Here is an 11,283-nt window from a genome sequence, read left to right as displayed (position 1 = left end):
TTATATATTTTATTTATAATAAAAGAATTAAGAGTTTTGAAAGTATGATTTACGTTTTTTTTAAAACGGAGGAAATTGTTACGTAAACATCATTGGATGTGACAGAACTTGATGATGAGTTGTGTTTTTTTTTTCACCAACGGAGACAATAGAGTGAAGAGATGCAAGGAAGAATTGGTCCATACAGAGTAAGATTGGGGCAAGAATTAGTGATCCACAAACATCCTTTTTCCAATTATCTTAATCTCTGTTATAAATACCACTTCTTAGGGACTGATATACACATTTCCATTCCATCCTCAAACCTGCAATAAGCTACATACATAGATTTTGCTAAAATGGCCATCTATGGTGCCTCCAAATTCATGACATATGTTGCCGTTGCAGCAATAGTTTTACTAATGTTCTCTACGGTGGCAAGTGCTGACAAACCTGCTATTTATAAACTCTGTATGTTGCTGTTAGTTTCACAATCCTTATTCATTTCCTTCCTTCAGTCAATTATTATATATATTCGCCCTTTTTATGGTGCAGGGAGAAAACTATTCCAGCGTCCACCATCATATGAAACATATCCTGGTGGTGGAGGATATACCCCTTCATCAAAGCCATGAAGAAAGGGAGAAACTGATGCATAAAAGTTCACTGTGCCTGAAATATTGGACACGTGTTATAGCATCGTTCTTTAGTTCTATTATTTCATACGAGTACAATATAGGAAAATAATACATGACATGTTCATGTACTTAATTTCGGCTAATAACGTGTACTACTATTATCTGTCACCACTAATTAGTGGCTAGACCTGAATTGCAATCAATATATATACATATTCCGTGATAACTGTGTGTGCGTATACCAAAATGTCTAACACCTCCATGTATTAGATTAATGAACTAAACTTTGAATGCAACTCATAGAAATGCTTCTAAGCTTATGTATTAGATTCATCGTAGAAGACAACGAGATTCCCTCATGACGTGGTTTCCACTCAAGTGTATAATAACAATTTGAATCAACTTAGTACCACTTTTGTTAAGCAAATTTATTTCCAGCCCTTGTAATAGTAAATAATTGTGTGAAAACTTCCAGTGAGATAAAAAAAATAAAACAATAAATCTAGTTGTCCGACTTAATAAAACATTCAAATCTTTTTTTTCTCTTACATAGTATCACGAGTCTCCTTCTGATTCAGACCTCGCCTTTTGTGCTTGACATCGTGGGCTACTCTCTTTTCCGCATCGCCTTATGCTCCAAGGTTCTTTCTTTTCGCTCCCAATCATCGTCACACCCTCCCTCCATCAATAACTTGCTTTCGCACCTTTACTCCCTTCCTTCCCCAAGTCCCACTCTACCCCTTCTATTTCAACCATCGTGAGCCACCTCTCCCTCATTGCTCACATGCCATTGTCTTTTTTTATCGTTATATACCCATGTCCCACGGTTGACACCATGTCTTCATAAACCAACTTCGATTTTGGCTCCTCCTCCTTATGTAAACTTGAACTTCACCCACCACTCATGTCACTAATTTAAAAAAATAACATCCCTTTTATGTTGGACATGGAGAAGGACCATTATGCTCTGTGGGCTCAACTTTTTGAAACTCATCCTTAGGTTACTTGAGTTCTCATTATATCATCCCTCAACCTGAGAAGGAACGTCCAACTCCAACCAATGCTAATCACGAAAATTGATTCATTCTTGATTCTACTTTACTTTAGTGGATCTACTCTACCATCTCTTTCAGATCTTCGTCACTATCAAGGAGAAAGACTCCAATATTATGGCTACTTAGCTTTCATTTTTCAAGACAACCATAATCCCGTGTTGTTGCTCTCAAGCAAGATTTCTCTTCCACTTGCATGAATAGCTTTCTAAATGTGTTTACATACTTTCAACTACTCAAACAAATCTCTGATTAGTTAGTAAATGTTAGTGCTCCTGTTAACAATCATCATCTGATACTACAATTAGTCTCTAGTTTGTCTGAGCCCTTTCGTGGTGTAGCCATCCTGATCCGTGAGAGCATTCATTTGCTTTCCTTCATTCAAACCTATTATATGTTAACTCTCGAGGAATCTAGTCTGACAAATATGCAAACCAATGTCCTCACACCGCCATGCACACTTCAACCCATGGGACCCTGATCAGTCCTCATAATAACGCTCCAACTGTCACTCAAACAATTGTTCTAGGTTTGTTTGCAATCACAAAAACAAGGGCTTTTGGATGTAATCAACATAGTGAATCCTGCTCAAATGGTTCATTTACTTCGTCTTCTTCTCCTGTTGTAGCTCTTTCTCCATCATGGCAGCCACCTTAGTTTATTTCTTAGAACCCTGGGATTAGCTCCCCCTCCTTTGTCCTTGTCCCACATCTTAGTGGACTCGTCCCACAAAACCTTCGAAGCAAGTCGACATTATGGGTTAGATCCTCATGCCCACACTTCTACAACTTATCCAACACTTACTGACATTGTCGATGTTATGCACACCATGTCCCTGACATCTTTTAACAGCATGTGGTAGTACATGGACACTAGAGCCTCGTCTCACTCAACGATATCATAAGGTAATCTCACGTCTTATACTAATTTGAACTATTTAAATCATACACTAATATTGGTAGTGGTTAAGGTATTCAAATTTAGGGTTTAAGTCACACAATCCTTCCTATATCAAATCACCATAAACCTTTCAACCTTAACCACGTCTTGCACACACTACATACTATAAAAAAATAAATTTTTGTGCGATAACTCACTATTGATAATATCGTTTCTATTTCATTTGACCATTGTGGCTTTTTTGTTATTGATTTTAAGACGAGGATCCCTCATATGAGACGTGACAATGTTGGTGACCTCTATCTTGCCACCAACCCTCCTTTTGGTGGTCTAGCTTTTAGTGTCTGGCATAATCGTCTTGGTCATCCCAGTTCTTTTATTTTTTAATATCTTTGTAGGTATAAGTTCATTGTCTTTGAACATTTGAATTTAAAAACTATTTGTGATTCAAGCGTGTTTGACGAACATGTTAAGTTGCCTTTTGTGTCATCCAATAATGCTACTTTGATGTCTTTCAATATTTTACACAGTAAACTCTAGATATCATCTTTTTTAATATTTTGTTGGACATTTCCTTTAGGTATTAAATCTTAAGTATTTTGAAAAGCTCACATCTCTCACTAATTAAATTAAAACACAATTTTTGCGAAAAAGATAAATGTTTGGCTTAATACCTCTTTTGGTCCCTTGAAAGTGGGAGATTGTTCAAAGTGGTCCTATCTTTTTTAAAAAGTTCGAAGCGGTTCCAACTTGTGAAAAATCGGGTCAAGTTAATCCTTTTTGGTTACGTCGTCAAAATTTTAATGGTGCATGTGCTCCTGGACAAAACATAACGAGGTGTCCAGTTTTTGTGATTGCGTGGCACTGTGAGGGTGAATGAGGTTTAAAATAAAAAATTGGACAAAAAAAACTGAGAAGGGTTAAAAAAAGAGGGGTTAGGGTTACAATGAAATCGCGATTTGGGATTAAACATTCTAATAAACGTGGAGTTGAAATTGGAGTCAGTGTTTATGTCGTTGAAGGTGAAATTTGAACATCGAATTGAAAAGCATAACTCATGTCATCTTTGAAACCAGTAACATTGCCAATACAGGACATGGAATAATTATCAGGGAACTCATCCTGATAACCTATTGGGTTCCCATTTTTGGTAATAGCCTTTGCATTCAAGTCTGTCACTAATTTTTCCGTTTCTTTATCAATTTGGTTGCCAAGCTATTTTTGAGCCGCTTTGAACATTATATCACCAAAAAAGCAGGAGTAATCGGGGTGCTCTACAAGTTCATACGCACTCATAGTTTCCTCCAATTTTTCTCCAGTCAAATTATCTAGGTTACGTATGGAAATATTTTTCCATTGTACCTTTACAGTACCCTCCTTTGCATCCACTACAAAAATACATGGAATTACCGACGAAACTTTATTGACGGAATCATTTATGTCGGTAAAGGATGTATTACCGACGGATTTTATCGACGGATGTAAAAAAAGTGATTACTGACAAATTTTGACCTTCGGTAATTACCGAAGGTCAAAATCCATCGGTAAAGCCTTCGGTAATTACCAACGAACAAAATCTGTCGGTAAATCCGTCGGTAAAGCCTTCGGTAATTACTGACGAACAAAATTCGTCGGTAAAAAGAGCGGCAAAATTCCTGCCCATTTTTCCTCTCTCACTGCGCGAAGAAGACTATATTTTCATCTCTCACAAATCGTCATTTCTTCTTTCAAGAGAATTTCTCTCCTTCTCTGCAACCGTTTTTCACTCTCGTGCAACCGTCTTCCAATACTGCCACCGCTGCCGTTGGAGAGCATCACCGCTGCCGTTGGAGAGCGCCACCGCTGCCGTATGAGAGCGCCACCGCTGTCGTTGGAGCGTCACCACTGCCATAGGAGAACTCCACCACTGTCGTGGGAGAACCACGCGGAACGTCACCTCTGCCGTTGGAGAGCGCCACCGTTGCCTTTGGAGAGCGCCACTGCTGTCGTTGGAGAGAGTCACTGCTGCCATGGGAGAGCCCCGTCAGTGCTGCCATGGATGCTCAAAACCTAATTGAGGATTTTTCCTAATTTTAGGATTTATAAAACAATTGGACAACCTAAGTTTAGTCTTTGATTTTGGTTTTGGAATGAATTGGATTGTTGTTTTGGTTTAGGAATGAAGAAAGTTTGATAAAAAAAAATTGGGTTAAATATGTTTTTAGTCCCTAAACTATTGGCCGTTTCTGGTTTTCGTCCCTCTTTCAAAGTAAGGTACGATTTGGTCCTCAATCTTTAAAAAATGTTCGTTTTAGTCCTCAAAATTTTGTTTTTAGTCCTCGTTTTAGTCCTCAAAACGTTCGTTTTTTCGACTAAAACGAACGTTTTTTAAAGATTGAGGACCAAATCGTACCTTACTTTGAAAGAGGGACGAAAACCAGAAACGGCCAATAGTTTAGGGACTAAAAACATATTTAACCCAAAAAAATTAAAATTCGAGGAAACAGACGAAGGGGAAAGAGGAAGAAGATGAACCAGATCGAGATATTTACCGACGGCCTTTTCCTTCGATAATTACCAATGGATTTTTTTAGCCATTACCGACGAATTTGTCCTTCGTAATTATCGACGGCCATAAAAATCCGTCGGTAAAGGTTACCGATAACGTTATTACTGATGGAGTTAGACCCGTCGGTAATCCGTCGAAAAAATGCCATTATCGATGGATTTTTGACGTTTCCGACGGATTTTGATCGTCGGTAATAAATGTTTTTTTTTGTAGTGATCCATACATTGGAAAACACCCCATCTTTCTTCTACTTTTAAGAGATAATCAGAACACCTTTTTCCATAACAAACTGGTGTGGCCAAAATTCATGATTGTTTATAACATTCACAGGCACTAAATTCTCTGGATCCAATCCCAAAGTATGTTCACCATTTTGTAGGTTCGAAGAGTTTGATGCGCTAATGACAAATTTTGGTTGGGTGATTTTCGCGAGAGGGTTGGACGTTTTTTTATTCGCGATAAACTCGCGATTAGGGTTCCTAATTTGGGGTTTCCTGTCCCGCGATTGGTGTTCATCTGGGATTTGGTTTTCGCAGGTTCTCGGTGGCTATGGATGTGGCTCGATTTGGGTTTCTTTAGGTTTCTGCGGTTTCTTGCAGATTTCGAAGGAGGAGATTGGTGGAGGAGCTCGCATTTTTGTTTCTGAGTTTTTTCAAAAGTCTAGTAGAGAAGATGATGGTGGTTTTTTAGTATCGTTGCAGTTGCACATGGAGGAGGAAAATGTGATCTGGTTGTTAGGAAGAATTTGGTAGCCTTAGCGGTGGTTTGAGGTGTTGACGGCGGCGGTGTGTGGCTCTAACGTTTCTGGAGGTGGAAGATGAAGGTGATGTGATAAGTAACTTTTTTTTAAAAATTCAAAATTAACACGTTATATTACCTCAGTGTGCCATGTATGAAAAAAAGTGGACAACTCATTAAGTTTTGGCCAAGGAGGCAGCTGCACCATTAAAATTTTGACGCCGTAACCAAAAAAGATTAACTTGACCCGATTTTTCACAAGTTGGGACCGTTTCAAACTTTTTAAAAAAGGTAGGACCACTTTGAAAAATCCCCCTCTTTCGAGGGACCAAAAGAGATATTAAGCCTAAATGTTTTAATGTGATAAAGGACAATGAGTACGACAATGTGTTGTTTCATCGATTTTGTGATGATAATGGTTCTCTTCCGATTCTCTTGCTCCCAAACTTCTTCTCAAAATAGCAAAGCATAAAATAAAATCTAAACCATTAACAACATGATTCACATTCTCCTCGCTCATTCATTCGTTCCTCTTTCGTTTTGGCATCACGCCCTTCAAATTACTATTTATCTCCTCAATATACTTCCTCAGAAGGCCTTGTCTAATTGGTCTCTCACTCAACTTTTGTATCATCATGATTCCTCCTATACGCATTTGCGGGTCTTTGATTGTATTTATTATCCTTTGTTCCTCTTTCCTTACATTAACAAACTACAACCACAATCATGACTTTATATGCTTTCTTGGGTTATCCCTTAATCATAGAGTTTATAAATGTTTTGATTTGTCCCATAGAAAGGTAATAATATCACAATATGTCATTTGTAATGAAACACAATTTCCTTTTACTCATATACCTTCCTCCCCATCTTTACTAATGACAGTTTCACTGATGGCATATATCCTTCCCTTTTTTATCCCTGGTCCAACTCTGACCCAGAGCCTTTGCCTAACCCACAACCTATAAGATTACGCTCCCCTTCATCCAACACATCAACCTCGATGACCACCCTATCTACCTCTTCTACTTCAGACCAGCCTGCCCTTACTTCGAACTTTACCCCTCCATCACGACCCGCCCCTTTTACTAGGACCATGGCCACCTGTAGCATGGTTAGTGTCTACAAATCCATAAAGCTCTTTAAATTTTATGTTCCCTTCGCCGACACGATAATATCAACTCTTCCGAAAAATTCAACCCTTGCTTTATCGACCCTAATTGGAAATTTGTCATGTAGTCTGAAGTTGATGCTCTAATTAAAAATAATAAGTGGGATTTTGTTCCACAACCTTGTAATGTTAATATCATTCGTTATGTGTGGATTTTCAAACATGAAAAAAAATCTAATGGCTATTTTGAGCATTATAAAGCTCGTCTTATAAGTAATGGCAGGTCTCAAATTGCAGATGTGGATTGTGATGAGACATTTAGTTATGTTGTAAAATCCATGACCATTCACGCAGTTCTCACCATTGATTTCACCAGATCCTAGCTAATTCATCAGTTAGATGTTCAAAATACTTTTCTCCATGGTGATCTACATGTGACTATATACATGCATCAATCGTTCGGTTTTCGTGATCCCGTTCATCATGATTATGTTTGTTGTTTGAGGAAATCTCTTTATAGTCTAACACAAACGCCTTGTCCTGACATTGGCTATGTTATTTAACATGTCTGTCTGCATATGCATGCCTCTACATTGAGGACATGCTAACATTGAAAAGCCTGTGGTATGTTCAAGGTACCTTATAGTATGGTTTGCACCTCTATCCGGCCTTTATTGAGAAACTTATTTCTTACATTGATATTGATTGGGATGGATGTCCTGACACCAGACGCTCCACATCTGGTTACTATGTGTTTCTAGAAGAACCTTATCTCGTGGTCTTGAAAGTGCTAACATACTCTCTCTCTCTCTCTCTCTTTCTTTCTTTCTCTCTCTCTCATTCTAATGTAAAGGTTAAATATCGAGGTACTACAAATATTGTTGTAGGATTGATAAAAGTTGAAAAACTGTTATTTTTATACTTAAATTTGACTTCAATTACAACCTTTATGACTTAGAAATTAGCTTGAACTCATGAGTTTGTTGAATTGTTGGAAATAAGAGAGTTGGATAGGTTTTATGTTTGATTTTCTTGTTTTTGCAGGTTTTGAGATGGAATCAGAAAAGGACATAAAAAGTGCAAAAGAAGAGAAACCGGAAGTACCGCTCAGTGCAAATTATCACTGAGCGGCACTCTCAAAGACCCGTTGGCACCGCTGAGGGGAAAAATGCCGCTGAGGGGAAGAATTGGTCACGCGCTATTACCGCCGAGCGGTATGTGCTGCTGAGCGGTATGTACCGCTGAGCGACACTTTTATGGGCTTGGGCCTAATTTTCTGTATTTTTTAGAATAGTATATAAGCTTTAGGACGTTCTAGGGTTCGTATCTTTGGCTGGGACGAAGCAAAAACGCACTCTTTCACCCCTTGGAGGAGGATTTTGGATGCTAAGGCTCCTTTCTCAACTTTCTAGGGTTCTATCCTTCACTTTTCCATTGTACTTCATCTAGTTTCACCATGAATATGGTGAACTAAACTTATTTTGTTGTTGGGGGAATCAATGTAAATCCTTAGAAACTCTCTTGCTCAAAGCATGCATTGTTTAACTCATTCGATGTCATGATTATTGGTTTTGTCGATATGGACACATACGGGGAAATCTAGATCTGGGGAATCTCTCCCAACAGTATATTACAAACCTAGACATAGGAGTATGATGGTTGGTTGCCTTTAAGCTTCTGTTCACTATAATGCATGATTAATTGCTAGGGAGACAAGACATTGTAAACTAGTGATTATGATTAGGCTTTCTTCGCCGAGACATCGGGTTTAAAGTAATTTAGAGAGTGACATTAACATTAATGAAAAGAATGATGAATTCCTAAATACAAGAGAGTGGATAGGATGAAATTGATAAACCCCAACAACATATTCATTCATATAATTCAAATCACGTGTTTTGTTTCTTCTTGCCCATTGATCAATACATGTATACATATTTACTTTTCAATATTTTGCATTTAAACCTATAAGAATTTGTTCACAAGTTTTAGATAATCAACGAATCACACAACTGTGTAGGCCGTAAGTCCTTTGGGAGAACGATACTTGGTCTTACTAGGTTTATTATTTGATACGATTCGGTTACACTTGCTGAGGGTTAACGAGCTTGAAGGAAAGGGAGATTATGGAGCCAACAAAAACTTGATGAACAAATCTTCAATCCCCGAAAACAAATGCTACCATCACATTTAAAGTATGGTTTTCTAGAAGAAGATGGAACAAAGCCAGTCATCATCAGTAATTCTTTGCTTTCTGAAGAAGAAGAAAAGTTGGTAGAAATATTGAAAGCCAACAAAGAAGCTATTGAGTGGTCAATTTTAGATCTTAAAGGTATAAGTCCAACTTATTGTATGCACAAGATCTTTATGGAAGATGATTATAAACCTAGTGCTCAACCACAAAGAAGATTAAATCCTATCAAGAAGGAGGTGGTTAGAAAAGAAGTATTGAAGCTCTTGGAAGCTGACATTATTTATCCAATCTCTGACAGTGAATGGGTAAGTCTAGTACAGGTAGTTCCAAAGAAAGGTGGGATGACAGTAATTCATAATGAGAAGAATGAGCTTATATACCTACTCGGACTGTTACTGGATGGCGAATGTCCATTGATTACAGGAAATTAAATAAAGCTACCAGGAAGGATCATTTTCCTCTTCCTTTCATGGACCAAATGCTGGAGAGATTGGCAGGTCAGTCTTTTTATTGTTTTCTGGATGGATATTCTGGTTACAATCAAATTGTGGTAGATCCAAAAGATCAAGAGAAGACTGCATTTACATGTCCTTTTGGTGTTTTTGCTTATAGAAAGATGCCATTTGGATTATGTAATGCCCCAACCACATTTCAAAGGTGTATGCAGGCAATTTTTTCAAATCTCATAGAAAAGTGCATTGCAGTCTTCATGGATGATTTCTCTGTCTTTGGAGATTCCTTTCATAAGTTTTTGATGAATCTGGACACTGTTATCAAAAGATGTGTTCAGACGAATCTGATACTTAATTGAGAGAAATGTCATTTTATGGTAACAGAAGGAATTGTGTTGGGGCATAAGATTTCTGCTAAGGGGATTGAAGTAGACAAAGCCAAAGTAGAGGTTATTGAGAAACTTCCTCCACCAACAAATGTGAAGGGAATTAGAAGCTTTTTAGGCCATGCTGGATTCTATAGAAGATTTATTAAAGATTTCTCAAAATTTGCAAAACCATTGAGTAATTTGTTGGTTAAAGATATACCTCTTGTGATGAATGAGGAATGTTTGAAAGCTTTTGATACATTGAAAAGCAAATTGATTTTGGCCCTAGTGATTGTAGCCCCAGATTGAAATCAAAATTTTCAATTAATGTGTGATGCTAGTGATTATGCAATAGAAGCCGTCCTTGGTCAGAGAAAAGGGAAGGTATTTCATACTATCTATTATGCTAGCAAAGTGTTGAATGATGCCTAGTTAAATTATGCTACCACTGAGAAGGAGATTCTAGCCATAGTTTATGCTTTAGAGAAATTTAGATCTTATCTCATAGGGTCTAAGGTGATTATCTACACAGATCATTCAGCTATAAAATATTTGTTGACAAAGCCAGATTCTAAACCATGTCTGATTCGATGGGTGTTGCTATTGCAAGAGTTTGATGTAGAAATCCGTGATAAAAATGGGAGTGAAAATTTGATTGGTGATCACTTATCCCGGCTAGTTAATATTGAGGTTACTAGCAAAGAAATAGAAATTTGGGAATCTTTTTCGGATGAAACACTTATGTATATTCAAAAGAGGCCGTGGTTTGCTGATATGGCAAATTTTAAAGCTGTAGGGGTAATTCCAAAAGATCTTAATTGGGAACAAAGAAAGAAATTTTTGCATGATGCCAAGCAGTTTATCTGGGATGACCCTTATTTATTTAAAATTGGAGTAGATAATCTTTTGAGGCGATGTGTTACAAATGAAGAAGCTGAAGGAATTCTCTGGCATTGCCATGATTCACCTTGTGGAGGACATTTCAATGGAGAAAGAACATCAGCAAAAGTTCTCCAGTTAGGTTTTTATTGGCCTACTTTATTTAAAGATGCTCATAATCATGCCAGGAATTGTGACAAGTGTCAAAGAACTGGAAATATTTCAAGACGTCGTGAAATGCCATTATAGGGCATTTTAGAAGTTGAAATCTTTGATTGCTTGGGCATTGATTTTGTAGGACCATTTCCATCATCTTTCAACAATGAATGCATTTTGGTGGCAGTAGACTATGTGAGTAAATGGGTAGAAGCATTGGCGTGTCCTAAAAATGATGCAAGCACTGTGATTAAATTTCTAAAGAAGC

General features: G+C 37.6%; 1 long non-coding RNA gene across 1 annotated transcript; it reads left to right on the top strand.

The window, feature by feature from the left end:
* The first annotated feature begins 291 nt into the window (after positions 1–291).
* LOC128196115 (uncharacterized) lies at positions 292–937 on the top strand. Its single transcript, XR_008248266.1, has 2 exons — positions 292–450; positions 535–937. It is a non-coding gene; the product is annotated as an uncharacterized LOC128196115 (long non-coding RNA).
* Positions 938–11,283: the final 10,346 nt, after the last annotated feature.

The sequence above is a fragment of the Vigna angularis genome, chromosome 4 (genome assembly GCF_016808095.1).
Source record: "Vigna angularis cultivar LongXiaoDou No.4 chromosome 4, ASM1680809v1, whole genome shotgun sequence".
In the NCBI taxonomy this organism is placed as follows: Eukaryota; Viridiplantae; Streptophyta; class Magnoliopsida; order Fabales; family Fabaceae; genus Vigna; species Vigna angularis.
This window is presented reverse-complemented; position numbering and strand designations above follow the sequence as displayed.